General features: G+C 47.0%; 1 long non-coding RNA gene across 1 annotated transcript in view; it reads right to left on the minus strand.

Moving 5' to 3' along the window:
* Positions 1 to 27,563, minus strand: part of LOC115892757 — a 75,463-nt gene that overhangs the window by 45,784 nt on the left and 2,116 nt on the right. The gene's annotated exons all lie outside the window — the stretch shown is intronic.

Raw genomic sequence — 27,563 nt, forward strand, 5'->3', positions numbered from 1 at the left:
CACTGCAGCACCAAAGGCATTTCTGGAAGGAGGCAAGGACGTGTCATCTAGATGTCAAGCCCCAGTGTGCAATTCTGTCACAGCCCACCCCACCTCCACCCCGAGACAGAAGAGCTTCGCATACAGGCGGGAAGAGGTCAGGACCAGTCCAGCCTCACTGGCTTCAGAACTAGCCTGGGGGCTACTGTGACCCACAGGAAGGGAAGAGGAAAGCACTCTGGTGAGGGCAGGGCAGGGCAGGACCTGCAGCACCCGCAGGCCAGCAGTAAAGGACCCCCAGAACTTTCCAAGTCTAGCACAAAACCCAGAAGCCACAAAGGAAAAGACTGGCAGTTTTAAATGCATGAAGTCAAAATTATTTTTATAGGGCTAAAGAAACCATAAGCAAAGTGAAAAGCCAAATGCATACTGGGAGGAAATATCTGCAGCATATTTAACTAAACAAGAGTTAACACTAATCTATATAAAGCTTCAATAATTCAATCAGAAAAACAACGCAGTAGGAAAAAAATGGTAACATGAAAAGGAATCTCAGAAGAAATGCATACACTTCTTTTTTTTTTTTTTTTTCTGAAACAGAGTCTCGTTCTTTCTCCCAGGCTGGAGTGCAGTGGCACGATCTTGGCTCACTGCAACCTCCGTCTCCCAGGTTCAAGCGATCCTTCTGCCTCAACCTCCTGGTTGCTGAGACTACAGGTACATGCCACCACATCCAGCTAATTTTTGTATTTTTAGTAGAGACGGGGTTTCACCATGTTCGCCAGGACAGTCTCGATCTCTTGACCTTGTGATCTGCCCGCCTCAGCCTCCCAAAGTGCTGGGATTACAGGGGTGGGCCACCGCACCCGGCCAAAATACGTACACTTAATAAGAACACTTTAAATACCACCAAATACATTTTTAAGTGCTCAACATCATTGTAAAACTGTAAATTTTTCTATTTCTTCCTAGTATTTGTCTAGCTTTTTGAGACTGGGTCTCTCTTGCTCAGGCTGGAGTGCAGTGGTGTGATCATAGTTCCTGCAGCCTAGAACTCCTGGGCTCAAGCAATTCTTCCACCTGAGCCTCCTGAGCAGCTGGTACTATAGACCTGTGCCACCACACCTGACTAATTTTTTTTTTTTGTAGAGACGGGGCCTTGCTATGTTGCCCAGGCTGGTGTCAAACTCCTGGGCTCAAGCAATCCTCCCACCTTGGCCTCCCAAAGCAGTGAGATTATAAGTGTAAGCCACCACGCCTGGCCTTAATTTTTAAATTTTTGTGGTTTTTCTTTTTTTTACAGAGTTTCACTCTTGTTGCCCAGATGGAGTGCAATGGCATGATCTCAGCTCACGGCAAGCTCCACCTCCCAGGTTCAAGCAATTATCCTGCCTCAGCCTCCCAAGTAGCTGGGATTACAGACACCCGCCACCACACCTGTATAATTTTTTGTATTTTTAGTAGAGACAGGGTTTCACCATGTTGGCCAGGCTGGTCTCAAACTCCTGACATCAGGTGATCTACCTGCCTTGGCCTCCCAAAGTGCTGGGATTACAGGCATGTGCCACCACACCTAGCCAATTTTTAAATTTTTGTTAGAGATGGGGGTCTCACTTTGTTGCGCAGGCTGGCCTCAAACTCTTGGCCTCAAGTGATCCTCCTGAGTAGCTAAGACTACAAGCGCATATCACACCTGACAGGTTCCTTTTTTATTCCTCCAAAGGCTAGAACTTTTAAAACATTAGAAATTCCATTTATTTTCTGAAAATTTTTGTGTTTCCTTATCTTTCTGGCAGCCTCATTAGACCCTATAAAAGAATCAAAATGAATCTTAAATTTTTTTTTTTTTTGATACGGTACGGCGTTTCACTCTGTCACCAGAATGGAGTGCAGTGGCATGATCTCAGCTCACTGCAACCTCCGCCTTCCAAGTTAAAGTGATTCTCCTGCCTCAGCCTCCTAAGTAGCTGGGATTACAGGCACGCACCACCATGCTCAGCTAATTTTGTATTTTTAGTAGAGTTGGGGTTTCACCATGTTGGTCAGGCTGGCCTTGAACTCCTGGCCTCAGGTGATCCACCCACCTCGGCCTCCCAAAGTGCTAGGATTACAGGTGTGAGCCACAGCGACTGGCCTAGATCTTAAAATTTAAGAGACATTATAATTTAATTTGATATATTATGGTGGTAGAAGAGTATTTCAAACTCTTATAGACACAGAGATTTGAAGCTTCAGTTCTACAATCTCATTCATATATCAAGTTAAACCAAAAAAACACAAAAACTCACTGATCCACATCTCAATGGGCTTTCTCCTTTCAATGTTTCCTTAAGTGACGTGAGATCACAAGCATACAAAATAATGACCAAAAAAAATCTAACAAATCAGGTTTCCTGTCATCTCTCTCTAGATAAAAAACAGACCGCCACCATCCTGATAAACAAAGAGATCATAAAACCATTGTTGCCAGCTATGAGAAGCAGCTTGGTCAAGAGCCAAACACAAAACAGAGAATCAGGCCAGCCATGGTGGCTCACGCCTGTAATCCCAGCATTTTGGGAGGCCGAGGCAGGTGGATCACATGAGGTCAGGAGTTCGAGAGTAGCCTGGCCAACATGGTGAAACCTCATCTCCACTAAACATACAAAAATTACCCAGGTGTGGTGATGCACACCTGTAGTCCCAGCTACTCAGGAGGCTGAGGCAGGAGAATCACTTGAACCCAGGAGGTGGAGGTTGCAGTGAGCTGAGATCACGCCACTGCACTCCAGCCTGGGCAACAGAGTGAGATTCCATTTCAAAAAAGGAAAAGAGGCTGGGGTGGGAGGATCGCTGAAAACCAGAAGTTCAAGGATACACTGAGCTATGATCGCGCCACCGCACACCAGCCTGGGTGACAGAGGGAGACTCTGTCTCTGAAAATATATAAATAAATAAATAAATAAATAAATAAACAAACAAACAAACAAACAAAAAAGGAAAGATAGACAGGTGGGGGAAAACACCAGAGTCTGTGAAAGTATTTGGTGGTGGTGGTGGTTGTTTTTTGAGATGAAGTCTCACTCTGTCACCCAGGCTGGAGTGTAGTGGGGTGATCTTGGTTCACTGTAATCTCCACCTCCTGGGTTCAAGGGATTCTCCTGCCTCAGCCTCCAGACTAGCTGGGATTACAGGCACACACCACCATGTCCAGCTAACTTTTATATTTTTAGTAGAGTCTGGGTTTCACCATGTTGGCCAGGCTGGTCTCCAACTCCTGACCTCAGGTGATCCATCCACCTCAGCCTCCCAAAGTGCTGAGATTACAGGCGTGAGCCACTGCGCCCAGCCTTACTGTATTGTTTTTTGGTGGTATTGTTATTTTTATTGGTTTTTTCTTTTTTTAAGATGGAGTTTCGCCCTTGTTGCCCAGGCTGGAGTGCAATGGCACGAACTCGGCTCACCACAACCTCCACCTCCTAGATTCAAGCGATTCTCCTGCCTCGGCCTCCCGAGTAGCTGGGATTACAGGCATGCGCCACCATGCCTGGCTAATTTTGTATTTTTAGTAGAGACAGGGTTTCACCATGTTGATCAGACTGGTCTCAAACTCCCAACCTCAGGTGATCTGCCTGCCTCAGTCTCCCGAAGTGCTGGGATTACAGGCGTGAGCCACCGCACCGCTCATTTTCTTTTTTTTTTTCTGTAGAAGCGGTCTCCCTATGTTGCCCAGGCTGGTCTCAAATTCCTGGGCTCAAGTGATCCTCCTGCCTCATGATATTTTCTATCAGAAGTTGGTTGAATCCATGGATGCAGAACCTTCAGATATGAAGGAACAACTGCAGTCAGAAAGAAAAGCAAATGAAAAATAAGAAGGCATTTTATGCCCATCAGCTTGTCAAAATTTAGAGAGAGGGATAACACTATTGGAAAAGATGCAGAGAAGTCTAAGGCATGGGTGATGGGAGGACACACTGGCGCACCAGCGCAGGAGGGCAACCACGCAGCGCCTGTGAGCAAGCAAATCCCTTCTGATGCAGCAACTCCACACTCGGAAACAAATACCAGAGAATTGTCCATAGGCCCAGAAGGGGTAGGAACATGTTCACTGAGGCAGCACTGACGGTAGCAGGGAATTTAAGGGAACCTACGTATCTATCAAGAGGAAAATCAGCAAGTGAAACGTAATGAACGCATACTGTGGATACCGTGCAGGACTCAATGTCCACATATCAACAGAGCTACATATCAAAAGCAATGTGAGGAAGAAAAGACCAGGCATGAGAGTATCGCCCAAAAACTTCAGTGTAATTTTAAAACATGCAGACTTAACCACTGCAGAATTGCCCAAGGGACTCTTCACACATAGCCAAGGACCCATTCAAAACCCTCAAGGGTGGATTCCTAGGGTGGGGTGGGGCTTAGAGGTGGTGCCTGGGGACATAGTGATGACCTTGTGTCCTGAATGCAGTGTGTCATATGCAAGTGAGGAGGACAAGGAAAAGATGGAGCCACCCTTACTGGGAAGAGAGGAGTGAAGCTTATATAAGACAGTACCTGAAACTAACAGGGTCCTACCTGATGAATAAACCTCAATAAGGACGGATGGAGAAAGGACACAAAAACTGATGGAGGTTTATCTGCAATTCAGAAGGAACCCTGGTCATCACCCTTAACTGATGAAAAAACAAAGCCAATTGCCCAGGCGCGGTGGCTCACGCCTGTACTTCCACCACTTTGGGAGGCCGAGGCGGGCGGATTACTTGAGGTCGGGAGTTTGAGACCAGCCTGGCCAACATGGAGAAGCCCCGTCTCTACTAAAAACACAAAATTAGCCAGCCATGGTGGCGCATGCCTGTAATCCCAGCTACTGAGGAGGCTGAGGCAGGAAAATCGCTTGATCCTGGGAGGCGGAGGTTGCAGTGAGCCAAGACCACACCACTGCACTCCAGCCTGGGCAACAGAGTGAAACTCTGTCTCAAAAAACGAATAAAGCCAAAGTGAAGGAGGAACTTTGCCCATGGTCTCAGGGCTAGAGATTGGGGCAAGGTAAAGAGAAGGATGTGGAGCCAGATGGAACGTGTCGCAAATGCCTCTGTGAGATCTTTTTGGGGTTTTTTTGTTTTTTTGTTTTTTGAGACAGTCTATCTTTGTCGCCCAGAATGGAGTACAATGGTATGATCATGGCTCACTGCAGCCTTGATCCCCTGGGCTCAAGCAATCCTCCTGCCTCAGCCCCCACAAGTAACTGTGGCTCCATGTGTGTGCCACCACACCTAGCTAATTCTTGTATTTTTTGTAGACACGGGGTTTCACCATGTTGCCCAGGCTGGTATACATTATTTTTAATCATTCTGTGCACAATACAAAGTTTTGACTGTGACCCATCACACCTGGTGAATTGAGTATTCCATGCGTGGCGCCATGTTGGTGCTCAAAACGTTTCAAATGTTGAAGCATTTCAGACTTAGGATTTTCAGATCAGGGATGTTCAACGTGTATATAGTAAGAAAACACACAGGATTTGCATTTATTGAATGAAGCCCCGTTCAATAAATATAATGGTGTAAAAGCAAATAAGAGAACTGCACCCAAGCAAATAACAGCAACTAAAAAGCAAGCCACAATGCAAAAAATATGAGGGAATTCCTACCCAGCACCTGCTGCAAAAGTCAACAAAATCTGGCACAAAGCCACACAACCCGTTCCTGCCAGACACGATGTTGCCACACTTCACCACTAGGGGACGACGAAGGTCACACAGCGAATTTGGGCCGCGATGCTCAGAATTCCTGACCCTGTCTGCTTTCCCAGACAGGCATGGCCTCTTCAGCACCAGTAAGGTCCCCCAAGCTGCAAGATGCCAGGAAGCAATCTCAAGGGACTAGCAGCCCCAGGCCTATTAAGCCCTCAAGAGTCTAAATCAGCCTGGGGTGCCCAAGGGCCCCACTTTGTACCATTCGCTTCCATCCACAATATGGGCATGTTATAAGAAGGTAAGGAATGCTGGGCACGGTGGCTCACACCTGTAATCCCAGCACTTTGGGAGGCTGGGGCGGGTGCATCACTTGATGTCAGGAGTTCCAGACCAGCCTGGCCAACATGGTGAAATCCCATCTCTACTAAAAATATAAAAATTAGCTGGGCGTGGTGGCGGGCGCCTGTAAAACCCAGCTACTGGGGAGGCTGAGGCAGGAGAATCACTTGAACCCGGGAGGCGGAGGTTGCAGTGAGTGGAGTGTCTGGGCAACAGAGCAAGACTCAGTCTCAAAAAAAAAGGCCAGTCGCAGTGGTGCACGTCTGTAATCCCAGCACTTTGGGAAGCCGAAGGGGGTGGATCGCCTAAGGTCAGGAGTTCAAGACCAGCCTGACTAACATGGTGAAACCAGATCTCTACTAAATACAAAAAATTAGCCAGATGTGGTGGCCTATGCCTGTAATCCCAGCTACTTGGGAGGCTGATGCAGGAGAATCGCTTGAACCTGGGAGGCGGAGGTTGCAGTGAACCGAGATCATGCCATTGCACTGGACAACAAAAGCAAAACTCTGTCCCAAAAAAAAGAAAAGACAGCAGGGAAGCTGCAGAACAGGCCAGGCACAGTGGCTCACAGCTGCAATGCCAGCAGTTTGGGAGGCCAAGGTAGGCGGATCACTTGAGCACAGGAGTTCAAGAACAGCCTGGGCAACATGGCAAGACCCCATATCTACAAAAAATATAAAAATTAATCAGACATGGAGGTGCATGCCTGAAGTCCCAGCTACTAAAGAGGCTAAAGTGGGAGGATCATCGGAGTCTGGGAGGTCCAGGCTGCAGTGAGCTGAGATTGTGCCACTGCAGTCCATCCTGGGTGACACAGCGACTGTGTCTCAAAAAAACAAACAACAAAAATTAAAATTAAAATTAAATTGCAGAAGGCATTTTTTAGAAAGGGGGAAAAGGGGTAAGTGAGTCATATGCCAGCAAACAGGATATCATCCTCACTTGAGAGATGAGGAAATAGAGGCTCAAAGAGGCAATGCAACCTATCCAGGCTCAATCATACCGCTAGGGAACATCAGAACCAGACTCAAAGCCAGGTGGTTCAGATCCTTGTCACTGGGACACTGTACCCCCAGCCCCAGACATATCTGTGAGAAGAGACAAACAGGCAAGGAGAGTATCTGAGGGAGGGAGGGGATATGAAGAAATGACTTCCTCCCACAGAGACCCTCCATGCCTTCCCCAAGTGGTCCAAGAAGGCCGTCCCAGCTCCCCGAGCCACAACACTTGAGGATGGGTGTCAGGCCTTCACTTGGCTCCCCTTCCTAGCAGGACCCCCAGAGCTACAGAGTCAGTTTGTTCATTCAGCAACGGCTCCTAAGTCTCACTCAGACATTTCCACCTTCAGTTCTTAAGTGTGACGTGATTTTCTCCCCATGTTGGCCTCTACCTTCACCCAATCCCTCTTCAAACTCTGGAAAGCTCTAAGCCAGAATCCTGCCCAAGTCACCAGACTTGTCATACTGTTCCCACTGGGCCCAGAACCCCTTTATCTGAGCTTTAAACTTTACATGGACCACTGTGATTTTCAGTTTTTTGTTTTTTCCCCTAAATAAAGATGGAGTCTTGCCACGTTACAGGGGCTGGTCTCAAACTCCTTACCTCAAGTGATCTTCCGAACTCAGCCTCCTGAGTTGCTGGGATTACAGGCAGCCACCACCATGCTCAGCTGTGATAGTCTTTTTTCAAAAAATTGAAGCATGGGCTGGGCGCGGTGGTTCACGCCTGTAATCCCAGCACTTTGGTAGGCTGAGGCAGGTGATCCCTTAAGCTCAGGAGTTCAAGACAAGCCTGGGCAACATGGCAGAACTCTGACTCTCCAAAACAAAAACAAAAACAAAAACAAAACCTGAAGCATAATTCACATATGGAAAAATGCATAAATGTCAAGCATGCAACTACACGACCTGCAATGGCCTCTTAACTGGCCTTCCTGACCCTCTCCTCCACCCTCCACAGGGCCATTTCAGGTTGCACTTTCCAAGTCTATCTGACAACATCACTACCCCAGCCAAAAACCTCCAATAGTTTCTCCTGCTCTAAGGATGGAGATCCTCAGAAACAGAATTATAAGCACTCCTCACCTTTGAGAATGAAAAATGAGGCCAGGTGCAGTGGCTCACACTTGGGAGGCTAAGGCAGGCAGATCATTTGGGGTCAGGAGTTGGAGACCTGCCTAGCCAACATGGTAAAATCCTGTCTCTACTAAAAATACAAAAATTAGCCAAGCGTGCTGGCACATACCTGTAGTCTCGGCTACTCAGGAGGCTGAGGCAGAAGAATTGCTTGAACCCGGGAGGTGGAGGTTGTAGTGAGCCAAGATTGTGTCCAGCCTGGGCAACAGAGAGAGAACAGAGAGAGACTCTGTCTCAAAAAAAAAAAAGGAAAATGGAAAAGTCAGATCTAAATCTGCCTTTAAGAAGGGAATCCACTGGCTGGGCACGGTGGCTCACACCTGTAATCCCAGAACTTTGGGAGGCTGAGGTAGGCAGATCATGAGGTCAGGAGTTCGAGACCAGCCTAGCCAACATAGTGAACTCCCGTCTCTACTAAAAATACAAAAATTAGCTGGGTGTAGTGGCATGCACTTGTATTCCCAGCTACTGCGGAGGCTGAGGCAAGAGAATCGCTTGAACCCGGGAGGCGGAGGTTGCAGTGAGCCAAGATTGTGCCACTGTACTCCAGCCTGGGTGACAGAGTGAGACTCTGTCTCAAAAAAAAAAAAAAAAACCCTTTCATGTTAGTGCACGCCTGTAGTCCCAGCTGCTTGGAAGGCTGAGGCAGGAGAATCCCTTGAACCTGGGAGGTTGATGCCGCAGTGAGCGGTGATTGCACCACTCAACTTCCAGACTGGGCAACAGAGACTGTGTCAAAACTAAAAATAATTTTTTTTTTTTTTTTTTTTTGCAGTGAGCCAAGATCGCGCCACTCCACTCCAGCTCTGACAGCAGAGTAAGATTCCGTCTCAAAAAAAGAAAAAAAAAAAAAAGAAAACCCATATAATGTGCCCACTCTATTGGCATAATAAAATTAGTTTTGGCAAATGTTCCTTTATGCCCCTCTTTAAATCAAGCCGTTCTCCCACCCCTCACCCCAGGAAACCACTGATTTACTCTCTATAAATTTCTTTGGCTTTTCTAAAATTTTGTATGAATGGGTCATACAATATTTATTTATTTATTTATTTATTTTTTTTTTTGAGACGGAGTCTCGCTCTGTCCCCCTGGCTGGAGTGCAGTGCCACGATCTTGGCTCACTGCAAGCTCCGCCTCCCGGGTTCACGCCATTCTCCTGCCTCAGCCTCCCGAGTAGCTGGGACTACAGGCGCCCACCACCGCGCCCAGCTAATTTTTTGTATTTTTAGTAGAGATGGGGTTTTACCGTGGTCTTGATCTCCTGACCTTGTGATCCGCCCGCCTCGGCCTCCCAAAGTGCTGGGATTACAGGCGTGAGCCACCGCGCCGGCCACAATATTTATTATTTTGTGTCTGGCTTCTTTCACTTAGCATATTTGTGAGATTGGCCTATGTTATTGTGTGCAAATATAGTTTTGATTGCCAAGAAATATTCCACTGTATAGACAGATTGTATTTACCCTTTTACCAGTCGATAAACATTTGGGTTGCTTATAGTTTGGGGCTATTATGAATAAGGTTATTATGAATATTCATATACAAATATTTTGCGTGGACATATGCTTTGTCCTCAACCAAAAAGGACAGATTTCTCTTTGGTGCTTCCTGCTATTCCATGTAAAATGTAAATATTCTCTGTCAATTTGACTTACTACAGAAACTAGTCTTTCTCATATAAAATACACACACACAGCCGGGCGTGGTGGCTCACACCTGTAATCCCAGCACTTTGGGAGGCTGAGGCGGGTGGATCACCTGAGGTCAGGAGTTCAAGACTAGCCTGGCCAACATAGTGAAACCTTACTCTACCAAAAATACAAAATTAGCTGGGTATGGTGGCGCATGCCTGTAATCCCAGCTACTTGAGAGGCTGAGGCAGGAGAATTGCTTGAACCCGGGAGGCAGAGGTTGCGGTGAGCCGACATCATGCCATTGCACTCCAGCCTGGGCAACAAGTGTGAATCACTCCCACACTTTTTTTTTTTTGCTCTGCCATCCAAGCTGGAGTACAGTGGCACAATCTCGGCTCACTGCAATCTCCACATCCCAGGCTCAAGTGATTCTCCTGCTCAGCCTCCAAAGTAGCTAGGATTACAGGCACCCACCACCATGCCCGGCTACATACACACTGATTTGTGAAACACATCAGACCGACCAGGCGCGGTGGCTCATGCCTGTAATCCCAGCACTTTGGGAGGCTAAGGTGGGTAGGTTGCTTGAGCTCAGGAGTTTGAGACAATCCTGGGCAACATGGTGAAACCTCATCTCTACAAAAAATACAATTTGCCAGGCATGGTACAATGCACTGTTGTCCCAGCTACTCAGGAAGCGGAGGCGGGAGACAGAAGTTGCAGTGAGCTGAGATTGAGTCACTGCGCTCCAGCCTAAGCGACAGAGTGAAACCCTGTCTCAAAAAATAAATTTTTAAAAACAAACGCATCAGATAATTACAGAAGTCATCAAATGTGACTAGTGAAGGTGCTGTAACTTTCCCTACTGCTTGCCAAGTCACCGGCAGGGCATGGCAGGAGTATTTTGTTGCTTATCTCTCATGACAGCCTCAGGAAGAGACAGTGCTGCTACCCACTTTCCAGATGGGAAGTTAGGCTCAGGGAAGGTGGGGGAATGACCCAAGGTACACCCACCTCAGGGCTCGCCGAAGTCAAGATACATCCCAGGGCAGAGGCTCCACCACTGACTTACTGTGAGTCCTGCCTGGGCCTCAGTTTGATAATTCCCTCAGAATCACAAATCTGTCATACTCTTCTGGAAAAGTCCTGACTTCAAATATTCTGCTCCTAACAGGTGTGATGGCTCCTGCCTGTAATCCTAGCTCCTCAGGAGGCTGAGGCACGAGGATCACTTGAGCTCAGGAGTTCAAGACCAGCCTGGACAACATAGGAAGACTCATCTCAAAAAAAAAAAAAAATTTATTCTCCCACCAATCATCAAAATGTCCAGGAAATGCCAACAATAGTCCCAGCTACTCATGAGGCTGAGGCGGAAGGATTGCTTGAGCCCAGGAGGTGGAGGCTGCAGTGAGCATTGATTGCGCCACTGCACTCCAGCCTGGGTGACAGAGTCAGACCCTGTCTTTAAATAAATAAATAAATAAAATATTTCACCCAACCACAGTAGAAAGTTGGAACAAGAAAGCCAGCATGAAATTAGCTGGGTGTGGTGGTACACACCTGTAATCCCAGCTATTTGGGAGGCTGAGGCAAAAATCTCTTAAACCTGGGAGATAGAGGTTGCAGTGAGCTGAGATCGCACCACTGCACTCCAGCCTGGGTGACACAGTGAGACCCTGTCTAAAAAAAAAAGAAAAAGCCAGCATGGAAAGCCAGGTGGGAAGTTTTCTTATCTAACTGCCTCATATCCCTCTTACTAAATTACTCTGGGCTTAACCAAGGAAGACAGTTAGAGCCTGACCCTTGAGGGGCCAAAGAAACAAAGACAACAAAAGCAGCTGTTAAATGGCTCTGCAGGAAGCAGAGGGAGAGAAGTGTTTTTGCTCCAGAGAGGAAAGGGGAGAGGGAAGGAGGGCTGGGAAATGCACAGAAGAGGAGACCAGAGTCAGGAGCTGGATAGTGACAGGAGGCTGCGTACTGGTGGGCCAAGTCAAACCCTGCAAAGCCAGGGCCTCGAAGATGCCCAAGGATGGAGAACATGGAAACTGATCTCTGCGTTTTTGTCAAGTGTGCCTTTCCTCTCATCCTCCAGCACTAAAGGGCTCAATTCACTTGTGTTACCAGGGTTTGGTGACTGCAGAGTCTAAGGCGAGCCTGGCAGAGATGAAGGGGAAAGACTGAACTGTGGAAACTATCAACTTAGCCCATTTTGTGCTTCTATGACAGAATACCTGAGACTGGTAACTAATAATGAAGAGAAGTTTATTTGACTCACAGTTCTGGAGGGTGGGAAGTCCAAGATCAAGGAACTACATCTGATGAGGGCCTTCTTGCTGCCTCATCACATGGTGGAAGGCCTCACATGGTGAGAGAGTACACAGGAGAGAAGGCAAGAGAGTGCTGAACGCAACATTTTACCAGGAATCCACTCCTGTGGTAACAGCATTAATCCATTCATGAGGGCAGAGCCTCTTAGAGGTCCCATCTCTCAACACTATTGCATTGGGGATTAAGTTTACAACACATGAACTTCGCTCATGGGGCACATTCAAGCCACAGCAACTACACAGCACCAGGGTATGCTGCAGGCAAGCAGGCCCCAGAGGCCAAGATGATGGAGAGTGGGAACTTCTAGAATCTATAGGCATCTGGGGAAGGGCTGAGGACTTCCTCAGAGTACGGAATAAAATTTCAGCTGGTCTTATCAAGATCCAGGGCAGGAAGACCAAGTTGACAAAGATCACTTAGATGAATCCAAAATGAATGAGGATACAGGAGGTGGAGAAATACCAGAGGTCACACCTTCAGGGACAGGGTAGTTGGGACGGGCATGAGAGTATGGACTCGGGAGTCAAGATTGTCTGGGTCTAAGATAGTATTTCCTACTAAAGCAGGATATTTTATAATTTTAAAAAGGTCATTCCATCAAAAAGAGATAACGTTTTAAACATATATGGAAACAGCAGAGCACCAAAATACAGGAAGCAAAGGCTGACAAATGAAGGGAGGAAACAACAGTCAGTTGGACTTCAACTCCCACTTTCAATATGGATAGCACAAGTAGGCAGAAGATCAATAGGAAACAGAAGACTTGAACACATGACAACACTACCAACCACCCAGACCTAACACCGATCTACAGAACACTGCACCCTACACCACCTAGACCTAACGCCCATCTACAGAACACCGCACCCTACAACCACAGAATACAGGTTCTTTTTTCTTTTTCCATTTTTTTGAGATGGGATCTTGCTCTGTCAACCAGGCTGGAGTGGAGAAGTGTGATCACAGTTCCCTGCAGCCTCAACTTCCCAGGTTCAGGTTATCTCCCACCTCAGCCTCCCAAGTAGCTTGGAGTATAAGCATGTCCCATTCCAGCTAATTTTTTTATTTTTTTGTAGAGATGGGGTCTCACTATGTTGCCCAGGTTGGTCTCAAACTTCTGGACTAAAGGGATCCTCCCACCTGAGGCTCCCAAAGTGCCGGGATTACAGGCATAAGCCACGGTGCCAGGGCCACATTATTCTTAAGTGAACATGGAACATTCTCCAGGAAAGACCATATGCTAGGTCATAAAACAAACCTCAATTAATTTAAAAGGATTCAAATAATACAAAGTGTGTTCTGTGAGGACACTATAAAGAAATTAGAAATTTGGGAAACTCACAAATACGTGAAACGTGGAAATTAAACAACATACTCTAAATAATGAATGATTCAAAGAAGAAATCCAAAAGGGAATTAGAAAATATTATGACATGAATAAAAAGGCTTAAAATTTATGAAATGCAGCTAAAGCAGTGCTTGAAGGAAAATTCACAGCTATCAATGCCTTTTTATTCCTTTGAGACAGTGTCTTGCTTTATTGCCCACACTGGAGTGCAGTCATGCAATCGGGGCTTACTGCAGCCTCACACCCCTGGGCTCAAAACAATCCTCCCACCTCAGCCTCTGGAACGGCTGAAACTACAGGCGCAAGCCACCACACCTGGCTTAATTTTTTTATTTTTTGTAGGGACGCGGTGTTGTTACATTGCCCAGGCTGGTCTCAAACCCCTGAGCTCAACTGATCCTCACCTCAGCCTCCCAAAGTGCTGGTATAACAGGATGAGCCACCATGCCTGGCCATACATGCTTTTTTTTTTCTTCTTTAATTTTTATTTATTTATTTTTGAGACGGAGTCTTGCTCTGTCACCCAGGCTGGAGTGCAAAATGGTACGACCTCAGCTCACTGCAACGTTGGCTCACTGCAACCTCTGCCTCTCAGGTTTCAGCGATTCTCCTGCCTCAGACTCCGGAGTAGCTGGGATTACAGGTGCCCGCCACCAGGCCTGGGTAATTTTCTATTTTTAGAAGCGCAGTTTCACCATGTTGGCCAGGCTGGTCTTGAACTCCTGACCTCAGGTGATCCGCCCACCTCGGCCTCCCAAAATGCTGGGATTACAGGCATGAGCCACCGCGCTCGGCCCATAAGTGCCTTCTTTTTTTTTTTTTAATGAAGATTATAGGCCAGGTGCAGTGGCTCACGCCTGTAATCCCAGCACTCTGGGAGGCCAAGGCGGGGGGGCAGTGGGGATCACGAGGTCAGGTGACTGAGACCATCCAGGCTAACACGGTGAAACCTCGTCTCTACTAAAAATACAAAAAATTAGCCGGCGGCCGGGCGCAGTGGCTCACGCCTGTAATCCCAGCACTTCGGGAGGCCGAGATGGGCGGATCACGGGGTCAGGAGATCGAGACCATCCTGGCTAACACGATGAAACCCCGTCTCTACTAAAAATACAAAAAAAAAATTAGCCGGGCGTGGCGGCAGGCGCCTGTAGTCCCAGCTACTCCGGAGGCTGAGGCAGGAGAATGGCGGGAACCCGGGAGGCGGAGCTTGCAGTGAGCCGAGATCGCGCCACTGCACTCCAGCCTGGGCGACAGAGCAAGACTCTGTCTCAAATAAATAAATAAATAAATAAATAAATAAATAAATAAATAAATAAATAAAGTAAATCAATAATCTAACCTTCCACTTTAAGATACCAGAAAAGCCGGGCGCAGTGGCTCACGCCTGTAATCCCAGCACTTTGGGAGGCCGAGGCAGGCGGACCATGAGGTCAGGAGATTTTTTTTTTTTTTTTTTTTTTGAGACGGAGTCTCGCTCTGTCGCCCAGGCTGGAGTGCAGTGGCGCGATCTCGGCTCACTGCAAGCTCCGCCTCCCGGGTTCCCGCCATTCTCCCACCTCAGCCTCCGAGTAGCTGGGACTACAGGCGCCTGCCGCCACGCCCGGCTAATTTTTTTTTGTATTTTTAGTAGAGACGGGGTTTCATCGTGTTAGCCAGGATGGTCTCGATCTCCTGACCTCGTGATCCGCCCGCCTCGGCCTCCCGAAGTGCTGGGATTACAGGCTTGAGCCACCGCGCCCGGCCTGAGGTCAGGAGATTGAGACCATCCTGGCTAACACGGTGAAACCCCGTCTCTACTAAAAATGCAAAAAATTAGCCGGGCGTGGCGGCGGGCGCCTACTGTAGTCCCAGCTACTTGGGAGGCTGAGGCAGGAGAATGGCGGGAACCCGGGAGGCGGAGCTTGCAGTGAGCCGAGATCGTGCCACTGCACTCCAGACTGGGCGACTGAGCAAGATTCTGTCTCAAAAAAAAAAAAGATACCAGAAAAATTAGAAAAGAAGAGCAAACTAAATTTAAAGTAAGCAAAACACAAGAGGAAAAGCAACAAATGCTGGGGCAGAAATGAATGAAACACAACAGAAAACAATAGAGAAAATTAATAAAACCAAAAGTTGGTTCTTTGAAAAAAGTCAAAACAACTGACGAACCTTCAGCTAGACTGACCAAGAAAAAAGAATAAAGACTTGAAATTACTAGAGTCAGAAATGGAGAAGATAATATTACCATTAACCTTTCAGGAATAAAATCCTACCTCCTCCAATGACCAGTTTTATAACCTCAGGTGTTACTTAGCCCCTCTGTGCCTCCCTTTTCTCTATTCTTTTTTTTTTTTTTTTTGAGACGGAGTCTCACACTGTCGCCCAGGCTGGAGTGTAGTGGCACAATCTTGGCTCACTGCCACCACAACCTCCGCCTCCCGGGTTGACACCATTCTCCTGCGTCAGCCTCCCAAAGTAGCTGGGACTACAGGGACCCACCACCACGCCTGGCTAATTTTTTGTATTTTTAGTAGAGACACGGTTTCACCATGTTAGCCAGGATCGTCTCGCTCTCCTGACCTTGTGATCCACCCGCCTCGGCCTCCCAAAGTGCTGGGATTACAGGCGTGAGCCACCACGCCTGGCCCTTTTCTCTATTCTTTAATCCCAACACTTTGGGAGGCCGAGGCAGGTGGATCACTTGAGCACAGGAGTTCAAGAGTAGCCTGGGCAACATGGCAAAACCATGTCTCTACTAAAAATTCAAAAATTAGCTAGCTGTGGTGGCGGGCGCCTGTAATCTCACCTACTCGGGAGGCTGAGCCATGAGAATCGCAGGAACCTGGGAGGCGGATGTTGCAGTGAGCAGAGATCGCGTCACAGTGAGACTCGGTGTCAAAGAAAAAGAAAACAGAAAAAAAAGCAGTGGACTCCTAGATCCTACGAAGGCTGCAACCCAGACCCTGCCAAGAGATCAGAATTTTCCAAAGAATACAGAAGGTCCTGGACTGATGGACACCAGGCACAGGAGAGGGAGAAGACAGCAACAACAGAAGGGTTATACAGTAAGTAATACACTCAGTGTTGAGGATGTCCAGACCCTTAGTCTTCTTCTTCCACTCAGCTTGGGAACACCGTCAGCAAGGCACAGAGCTCACTCAGGCCTTCATGCTCCACTCAGCTCCCAGGGACCCAGACCTTCCAGTACAATGGAAAAATGAGACTATCAGGGCGCAGCTGTCATCAAAGAAATTCCAGGCCAGGCACACTGGCTCACACCTGTAATCCCAACATTTTGGGAGGCCAAGGCAGGCCAGGAGTTTGAAATCAGGCTGGGCAACATGGTGGAACCCCATCTCTACTAAAAAATACAAAAATTGGTCAGGTGCAGTGGCTCACACCTGTAATCCCAACACTTTGGGAGGCTGAGGTGGGTGGATCACCTGAGGTCAGGAGTTCAAGACCAGCCTTGACAACATGGTAAAACACTGTCTCTACTAAAAACTCTAAAAATTAGCAGGCGTAGGCGGGCATCTATTGTCGCAGCTACTCAGGAGGCTCAGGCAGGAAAATCACTTGGACCTGGGAAGCAGAAGTTGCAGTGAGCCGAGATTGCGCCACTGCACTCCAGCCTGGGCAAGAGCAAAACTCTGTCTCAAACACACACACAAACAAAAAACAGCCTGGACAACATCATGAAACCCCAGCTCTACAAAAAATTTTAAAAATTAGCCGGGTATAACGACGCACACCTATAGTCCCAGCTCCTCAGGAAGCTGAGGCAGAAAGATCCCTTGAGCCTGGGAGCTCAAGTTTACAATAAGCTATGACTGTGCCACTGAACTCTAGCCTGGGTGACAGAGCCAGAAGACTCTGTTTCCTTAAAAAAAAAAAAAAAAAAAAGACCAGGCACAGGCACAGTGGCTTACACCTATATCCCAGATCACTTGAGGCCAGGAGTTTGAGACCAGTCTGGGCAACACAGCAAAACCCCATTTTTATTAAAAATAAATAAATAAAAAGAAAAAAATTCAGCCAGACGCAGTGGCTCATGCCTGTAATCCTAGCACTTTGGGAGGCTGAGGCAGGCAGATCACCTGAGGTGGAGAGTTCAAGACCAGCCTGACCAACATGGAGAAACCCCATCTCTACTAAAAATACAAAATTAGCTGGGCACATGCCTGTAATCCCAGCCACTCAGGAGGCTGAGGCAGGAGAATCGCTTGAACCCGGGAGGCGGAGGTTGCGGTGAGCTGAGATCCTGCCATTGCACTCCAGCCTAGGCAACATGAGCAAAAACTCCAGTCTCAAAAAAAAAAAAAAAGAAAAGAAAAGAAAAAAATTCAGAGAGATAAAAAGGAGAAGAGGGGTTACCAGCAGCTTCAGGGAGGAGAGAATAGGGAGTCACTACTTAATGGGTTCAGGGTTTCCGTTTGAGAAGATGAAAAAGTACTGGAGATGGATGGCAGGTGGTTGTATAACATATGAATGTACTTAATGTCACCTGAAAATGGTTAAAATGACAAATTTAACGTTATGTCCATTTTACCATAACAAAAGAAAAATCTGAAAAACATTATTTCCAACCTAAACTTCTACCATACATTGCTGATGGGAATGCAAATGCTGAGAATTTCTCCTACAGACAGGCTCATACTCATGTGAAATGATATATGTGCAAAGTTACTGCAGCACTGACAGTGATAACAATTCCGGCATCAAAATCCAAATGACAATTAACAAGAGAATCATCAGACGGAAGCGGGATAGCCACGTAAGGGCCTAGGGACAACTGCTGAAAAAAATGAGGAGGCTCTTCATGTAGCGACAGAGAAAGGTCTCCAAGACATGCTGCTAAGTGAAAAAGCCAAGGTAAAGAACACAGTACATAAACTGCCCTTCACTTAATGATCCATTTCCAAGTTTTATTTTAGGCTCGGCATGCCTGTAATCCCAACACTTTGGGAGGCCGAGGTGGGCGGATCACTTGAGGTCAGGAGTTCCAGACTAGCCTGGCCAACAGGGTGAAACCACATCTCTACTAAAAATACAAAAATTAGCTGGCGGTGGTAGCCTGCGCCTGTTAATCCCAGCTACTCTGGAGGCTGAGGCAGGAGAATCACTTAAACCGGGAGGCGGAGGCTTTGAGTCGAAATCATGCCACTATACTCCAGCCTGGGCAACAGAGTAAGACTTCGTCTCAAAAAAAAAGTAAGTTTTATTTTAGTGTCAAAATCACGGTATGTAGATATGACTGTATGAAAGAAGAAAAAAATAAATCAGAATAAAAGATAAGATATTCCAATTTCCAAAGGGCCAGAAGAGACAAGTTATAACTAGATATTCTAAAAGGTTATGGCTTATCTTTGACAACATACTCATCCTAATGGTTGAAGACAGATCCAGGTTTCATGGGACCCGAACCTTCTATAATTTTTGGAGCCCCCATTTAGAAAAAGAATGTAAAATTAAATATACAAAATCTGGCATAAACGTGAATGTTTATTCAAAATGAGAAAAGGAAAAGAAATTATAGCAGATTATAAATTTTTAAAAGTTGACCAAATATCACATCACAAAATCCAGATAGATAACATAGTATTTTAATTATTTGAATGCCTGGAACATTTCTTTTTTTCCTTATTTTTTTTTGAGACAGAGTCTTGCTCTGTCGCCCAGGCTGGCGTGCCAGTGGCATGATCTCAGCTTACTGCAGCCTCCGCCTCCCAGGTTCAAGCAATTCTCATGCCTCAGCCTCCCGAGTAGCTGGGACTACAGGCGTGTGCCACCACACTCAGCTAATTTTTGTATTTTTAGTAGAGATGGAGTTTTCCCATGTTGTGATCTGCCCAGCTCAGTCTCCCAAAATGGGGTGTGAGCCATGATGCCTGGCCTTCCTACTTTTGGGGGAACATTTTTTATTGTCCTTCATATGACAGTGGTTTTACACTATCATTTTATATCGAGAAAATAAAGAAAACTCAAGCGTTTCTTCTCAAGTACCTTCCTGGTAGAATAAAACTCCCTCCCCTTCTTTTTTGGAGACAGGGTTTTGCTCTGTTGCCCAGGCTTGAGTATAGTGGCATAATCATGGCTCACTGCAGCCTTGATCTCTTGGGCTCAAACAATTCTCCTGCCATCACAAGGTTAGGAGATCGAGACCATCCTGGCTAACATGGTGAAACCCCGTCTCCACTAAAAGACAAAAAATTAGCCAGGTGTGGTGGAGCACACCTGTAGTCCAAGCTACTCAGGAAGCTGAGGCAGAGGAATCTCTTGAACCTGGGAGACGGAGGTTGCAGTGAGCTGAAATCGTGCCACTGCACTCCAGCTTCGTGACACAGCAAGACTCCATCTCAAAAAAAAAAAAAAAAAAAAAACAATTCTCCTGCCTCAGCCTCCTGAGTAGCTGGGACCACAGGTGGGCACCATCATGCCTGGCTAATTTTTTTTTTTTTTTTTTTTGAGATGGCGTCTAGCTTTGTAGCCCAGGCTGGAATGCAGTGGTGCAATCTCGGTTCACTGCTAACTCCGCCTCCCAGATTCAAGTGATTCTCCTGCCTCAGCCTCCCAAGTAGCTGAGATTACAGGCGCCTGCCAACATGCCCAGCTAACTATTATATTTTTAGGGGGTTTCACTGTGTTGGCCAGGCTAGTCTCAAACTCCTGACCTCATGATCCACCCGCCTCGGCCTCCCAAAGTGCTGGGATTACAAGCGTGAGCCACCATGTCTGACCTTTTTTTTTTTCTTTTGAGACGTAGTTTTTGCTCTTGTCGCCCAGGCTGGAGTGCAATGGCGTGATCTCAGCTCACTGCAACCTCCACCTCCCAGGTTCAAAGTGACTCTCCTGCCTCAGCCTCCCGAGTAGCTGGGAGTACAGGCACTCGCCACCACGCCCAGCTAATTTTTGTATTTTTAGTAGAAATGGAGTTTCACCATGTTGGCCAGGATGGTCTCGATCTCCTGACCTCGTGATCCACCTGCCTTGGCCTCCCAAAGTGCTGGGATTACAGACGTAAGCCACCACGCCCGGCCTATGCCTGGCTAATTTTTACATTTTTTTATAGAGACGGGGTTTCACCATGTTGCCCAGGCTGATCAAAATCCAAACTCCTGGCCGGGCGCGGTGGCTCAAGCCTGTAATCCCAGCACTTTGGGAGGCCGAGACGGGTGGATCACGAGGTCAGGAGATCGAGACCATCCTGGCTAACACGGTGAAACCCCGTCTCTACTAAAAATACAAAAAAACTAGCCGGGCGAAGTGGCGGGCGCCTGTAGTCCCAGCTACTCGGGAGGCTGAGGCAGGAGAAGGGCGTAAACCCGGGAGGCGGAGCTTGCAGTGAGGTGAGATCCGGCCACTGCACTCCAGCCCCGGCGACAGAGTGAGACTCTGCCTCAAAAAAAAAAAAAAAAAAAAAAAAAAAATCCAAACTCCTGGGCTCAAGTGATCTTCCTGCCTCAGACTTTTTTTGGATCTGGCCAAGGGTTGAGTTTGGAATACGTTTACTTTGGGTTTATCTATTTATGTGGTTTGCAATTCCATGGGCACTTCAAATATAGATAACTGTCCTGATACAGGAAAGGCTGCCATGGCACAAAGTTGCAGGAGCAGAGGTGGGATCATGATATATAGGTGTCCTATAATTCTGTACCAGAAGTACATGAGTAAAGTAAGACAAACGAGGTTTAAAATGATCATAGTTAGAAGCTAGTCTATGGAAAATTCTTTCAATCATTAAAACTATAAAAATGGAAATGGAGGCCAGGCACTATGGGAGGCTGAGGTCACCTGAGGTCAGGAGTTCAAGACCAGCCTGGCCAACACGGTGAAACCCTATCTCTACTAAAATTACAAAACTTAGCAGGGTGTGGTGGCACACGCCTGTAGTCCCAGCTACTCAGGAGACTGAGGCAGGAGAATTGCTTGAACCTGGGAGGCAGAGATTGCAGTGAGCCAAGATTGTACCACTGCGCTCCAGCCTGGGCGACAGAGTGAGCCTCCATCTCAAAACAACAACAACAACAACAACAAACGTTGTCTTAACTGATTATGATTACAATTAAAATTTCTGAATTTTGTAAATTTTATAAAAACATGACTCCTCCCAGGGCTTTGGAAGAGAATATGGGCAACTAGGATCCTTAAAGGGCACACTTCATTTGCTTCATGGGAGATACCCGTTTTCACTACAGAAACCTCGGCCTTCCCAAGCCAAAATCTGTCTTTTCATCCTGTAAAGTAGTAGTATCAAGGTAGCTCTCCTTGGGTTATACCATGAAAAATAATGTTTAAGAACTCAACACCTTGGAAAAGCCATGAAGAAGGGAAAGATAAGGCTGGGTTGGCCGGGCGCGGTGGCTCAAGCCTGTAATCCCAGCACTTTGGGAGGCCGAGGCGGGCGGATCACGAGGTCAGGAGATCGAGACTATCCTGGCTAACACGGTGAAACCCCGTCTCTACTAAAAAAATACAAAAAACTAGCCGGGCGAGGTGGCGGGCGCCTGTAGTCCCAGCTACTCGGGAGGCTGAGGCAGGAGAATGGCGTAAACCCGGGAGGCGGAGTTTGCAGTGAGCTGAGATCTGGCCACTGCACTCCAGCCTGGGTGACAGAGTGAGACTCCTTCTCAAAAAAAAAAAAAAAAAAAAAAAAAAAAAAAAAAAAAGGCTGGGTGCAGTGGTCATGCCTGTCATCTCAGCACTTTGGGAGGCCGAGGTGGGTGGATCACTTGAAGTCAGGAGTTCAAGACCACCCTGGCCAACATGGTGAAACCCCCCATCTCTACTAAAAATACAAGAATGAGCTGGACGTGGTGGCAGGCACCTGTAATCCCAACTACTTGGGAGGCTGAGGCAGGAGAATTGCTTGAACACAGGAGGCAGAGGCTGCAGTGCACTGAGATTGTGCCACTGCACTCTAGCCTGGGTGACAGAGTGAGACTCCATCTCAAAAAAAAAAAAAAGAGGCCGGGCGCGGTGGCTCACACCTGTAATCCCAGCACTTTGGGAGGCCGAGACGGGCGGATCACAAGGTCAGGAGATCGAGACCATGGTGAAACCCCGTCTCTACTAAAAATACAAAAAATTAGCCGGGCGAGGTGGCGGGCGCCTGTAGTCCCAGCTACTCAGGAGGCTGAGGCAGGAGAATGGCGTGAACCCGGGAGGCGGAGCTTGCAGTGAGCCGAGATCGCGCCACTGCACTCCAGCCTGGGCGACAGAGCGAGACTCCGTCTCAAAAAAAAAAAAAAAAAAAAGAAAAAGGAAAGATAAGAAATGGTGGCTGGGCACAGTGGCTCACGCCTGTAATCCCAGCACTTTGGGAAGCCGAGGTGGGCGGATCATAAGGTCAGGAGTTCAATACCAACTTGGCCAAGATGGTGAAACCTCATCTCTACTAAAGATACAAAAAAAGAAAGAAAGAAATGTTGGCAGTTCAGAAAATCAGACAAAAATAAAAAATTTAAAAAATGTAAGGATTCTTACTGCACAGTGCAACCCAAAATACATTCCAGATGCAGCAAAGGGTTAAATGTTAAACAAGCCATTGGGAAACAAAATCAAAAAGAAAACATCAGGTATTCTCTCTGAGACTCAATGCAATGGGTATCGTCACAAAGACTGACATTTGACCAAGTGAAAATTTTAAACCCCAAAATTAAAAAACACTTTAGAAAAGTTTAAGGCAAACAATAATCTTAGAGAAAAGGAAAACTACTTGGAGCAAATATGACAAACCAGGGTTGAGACTCCTTACCATAGCTCAGCACTGTGGCTCAGGCCTGTAATCCCAGCACTTTGGGAGGCTGAGGCAGGAGGCTCACTTGAGCCCAGGAGGTCAAGGCTGCAGTGACTGCATTCCATCCTGGGTGACAGAGCTCTTGCCCTGTCTCAAAAATGAAAAAAGAAACAAACAAACAAACAAAAAGAACCCTTACTAGTATAATAGAGCTTGTAAATCAGAAAGAAATCACTATGACCGCAAAAGATATGGAAATGATTCACAGTGACCAGTGTCCAGTCATTCTGAAATTGTAAGGTGTTCAATCTCACTAATAAAAAATGCAGATTAAAAACCTAGGCTACAGGAGAATGGCGTGAACCCAGGAGGCGGAGCTTGCAGTGAGCCGAGATAGCGCCACTGCACTCCAGCCTGGGCGAAAGGGCTAGACTCCGTCTCAAAAAAAAAAAAGAAAAAAAAAACCTAGCCTAGTCCTCACCCATCAAATGAGGAAAGATTAATTAACACAAAATTGCTAACACTTGCTGTGGCTGGGGACTGGGTAAGACAAGCTCACCAACACCACAATCGCCGGCACGTGAACACTTTGGTGATCTGCTTTCACAATATCTACCCATACTGTCGGTCCCAGTAATTCCACTTCAGAGAATCTAGTTCAGGAAATTCTCACAACTGCAGAGATGTTTATGTAGAAAGTATTAAATACAGACCTATTGAAAATTGAGGCAAAATAAAAAAGAGAGAGCAACAGGGAAGACAGTATCTCTCAGGACCTGTGTGGACATCTACATGCACTTATCTGATGGTGGAAAAGAAAGAATATACACCTAATTGTCATCACTGCTAATGCTGAAGGGAGGGCTCAGGGGAGGGGGTCTTCGCTTTTTCTTTGTGTGCCTCTCAAAGGTTTAACTTCCCATCCTGAACATGGTGTATTTGCTCTTGTAATTTAAACGATATTCAGAGAGGTAAGAAAATTCCCACATATAAAAAGGATGAAACCATACAAATGAAATCTGATCCCCTTCCATCCTATAGCCCTGACCCTAGTAAAAAGAATGAAGAAAATACGCTCATTAAGCTCCCTGGCCACACAATGGCCAACTCAGACCTGCTGATTTCTACTGCTCTGATTAGGGATGCCATACCTAGCTGTTTCCGGGTCCGAATGCAGACTCCCAGTCTTCCAATGAAGCCCAGGTGTCAATGAGCAGTAATATTTCATAAGGAATCTTTTCTGAACTGTAGGTCTCAAGAGTGGGACCTATATTCAGTACACTATGCTGTAAACAGATGTGCTATTATCCAGGCTTTCTTGCTCCATTTCTAGAGCACAGGCAGAGTAATTTAGGATTTTTTTTTTTTTTTTTTCCCTGAGATGCAGTTTCACTCTTATTGCCCAGACTAGAGTGCAATGGCACGATCTCGGCTCACTGCAACCTCCGCCTCCAAGGTTCAAGCGATTCTCCTGCCTCAGACTCCTGAGTAGCTGGGATTACAGGCACGCACCACCAAGCCCAGCTAATTTTGTATTGTTAGTAGAGATGAGGTTTCTCCATGTTGGTCAGGCTGGTCTTGAACTCCCTACCTCGGGTGATCTGCCCACCTTGGCCTCCCAAAGTGCTAAGATTATAGGCATGAGCCACCACGCCTGGCCAATTTTTGAGACAGGGTCTCACTCTTTCACGCAGGCTGGAGCAGTGGCACAATTATACCTCACTGCAGCCTCAGCCTCCTGGGCTCAAGCCTTCCTCCACCTCAGCCTCCCAAGTAGCTGGGACTACAGGTATTTGCCACCATGCCCAGCTGATTATTTTTTGTTGAGACGGGGTCTTGCCATGTTGCTCAGGCTGGCCTCAAACTCCTGGGTTCAAGAGACCTTCCCGCCTCGGCCTCCTGAAGTGTTGGGATTACAGGCATGAGCCATCAGACCTAGCCAGATAGTTTTTGTTTGCTTTGAGACAGAGTCTTGCTGTCGCCCAGGCTGGAGTGTAGTGGCATGATGTCAGTTCACTGCAACCTCTGCCTCCCAGGTTCAAGCAATTCTCCCGCCTCAGCCTCCCCAGTAGCTGGGATTAGAGGTGTGAGCCACCGCACCTGGCCAATAGTTCTTGCATGAAATTAAAAGCGCTACTCCAGAGGCAGGGCATGGTGGCTCACACTTTTAATCCCAACACTTTCGGAGGCCGAGGCAGGAGGATCACTTGAGCCCAGGAGTTGGAGGCCAGCCTGGACAACAGAGCGAAACCTCACCTCTACTAAAAACTAAAAAAAAAAAAAAAAAAAAAAAGGCCTATCTTGGCTTTCAACATGCCTTTCTCACCGAGCTTAATTATTTCTAGCTCTCGATGTGAAGTGAGAGATTTGCAACACATTCTTACACTTGAACACTTAGAGGCCACTGTAGGATTACTAATTGCAAACAGCTGGTTGGTGGAGCAGTCAGAACGCATACAATATTGATGGATTAAGTTTGCCATCTTACACAGGCATCACTCATGACCCCCCAAAACAATTACAATAGTAACATCAAAGATTACTGATAGCAGATCACCATACTAGAAATAATAACAACAAAACTTTGAAATATTGCAAGAATTACCAAAATGTGGCACAGACTGAGCATCCTTTTGGAAAAATAATGCCGGTAGACTTTGCTCGACACAGGGTGGCCAAAATCCTTCACTTTGTAAAAAACGCAGTACCTGCAAAGCGCAAAAAAGCAAGGCACAATAAAACAAAGGGTGTGCCTGTTTTCTTTGACTCTCACCAAAGCCTTGTATTTCCACAACATGAGAAAAGGGAGGCTCAGAAGGTGTGGATGATTATCCTATATCACCTGGCTAGCAACCAAGTCCCAGGGCCACAGCCTTCCCACCACAAGGCACTGTCGCCCAAAGCCTTTAGGACTAACGTTGGCTGTAGGTTTTCCAGCTGTAGGCACACAGCCAGACACAGGCGAGCACTCAGGAATTAGTTACGTGAGTAAATACCCAACAACTACGAGAGAGCTAGGCAAATTGTGGTTGACCAACAAGACACTACAAGACTTTTCAGGAGGAAGATGTGGAATTCCACTTACCAACATTAGATGAAAATGCAGAACCTCACATAACAGCCACAAATCTCCCTAGATCTCAGAGGCGGGTCTCCATCCGCCCGGCCTCAATTACCCAGAGCTGAGTCACCAACTACCTTCCCTTGGTCTCTCCCCACCTCTCCGCAGGAACCAGCTGGGGCTCTCTACTGCCCACACTGCCAAATCCAAATTCTTTATGCTGGCCTTCACAGCCCTTCCATCTTACCCAATCCAGTTGTTTCCTGAACACTTCCACTTTCCCTGGCCTTTGCTGGACTCTTCCCTCTACCCCACATAACCCCATCTTCTCCTTTATCCTGAGACACGACTTGGCTCATGTGGATTCTCAGTAAATGCTGGTGCCTTTCCCCACTTCCATCAAAAACAGAGCGGTGGCCAGGTGCAGTGGCTCACACCTGTAATCTCAGTACTTTGGGAGGCCAAGGCAGGCGGATCACCTGAGGTCAGGAGTTGAAAACCAGCCTGGCCAACATGGCGAAATTCCGTCTCTACTGAAAATACAAAATCAGCCGGGTGTGGTGGTGCATGCCTGTAATCCCAGCTACTCAGGAGGCTGAGGCAGGAGAATCGCTTAAACCTGGGAAGTGGAGGTTGTAGTGAGCTGAGATCTTGCCACTGCACTCCAGCCTGGGCAACAAGAGCGAAACTCCGTCTCAAAAAAAAAAAAAAAAAAAAAAAAAGGAAGTGGCTCGCTTTTTTTTTTTTTTTTTTTTTTAAGTGGATTTATTCATTTGAACCAATGAGATCACCAAGTTCACTAGAAACTGGCAGGATGAACCTGGAGCCTCATATCCAAGAGTCTCCAGTTTGGGTTTTTCTGGCACGGAGGCAGGGAACTGACTTAGATGACCTGGGCAGCCAGGTTGGTCTCGGCTTGGATGTCTTTCCACCTCTCCTTCCTCTCCTAGTCTATCCCCAGATCCCTCCCAGGGGTCAGGACCCCAAACTCGTATTAGGCAAGTCTCTTCTTCCCTTAGTGACCCAGTTTCTTCAAACACGGGGAAAAAAGGTGGGGGGAGCTTCTTATTACAGTATTTTTTAATTTAGAAAGAGGGGGAGAAGGCTGGGCTCACACCTGTAATCCCAACACTTCGGGAGGTTGAGGCGGTGGACACTTCAGGTCAGTTCAATATCAGCCTGGCCAACATGGCAAAACTCCGTCTCTACTAAAAACACAAAAATTAGCTGGGCATGGTGGTGGGCGCCTTTAGGCTGAGGCAGGAGAATCGCTTGAACCCGCGAGGCAGAGGTTGCAGTGAGCTTAGATCGCCCCACTGCACTCCAGCCTGGAGACAGAGCAAGATT

This window comes from Rhinopithecus roxellana, chromosome 13 (assembly GCF_007565055.1).
Source record: "Rhinopithecus roxellana isolate Shanxi Qingling chromosome 13, ASM756505v1, whole genome shotgun sequence".
Lineage (NCBI taxonomy): Eukaryota > Metazoa > Chordata > Mammalia > Primates > Cercopithecidae > Rhinopithecus > Rhinopithecus roxellana.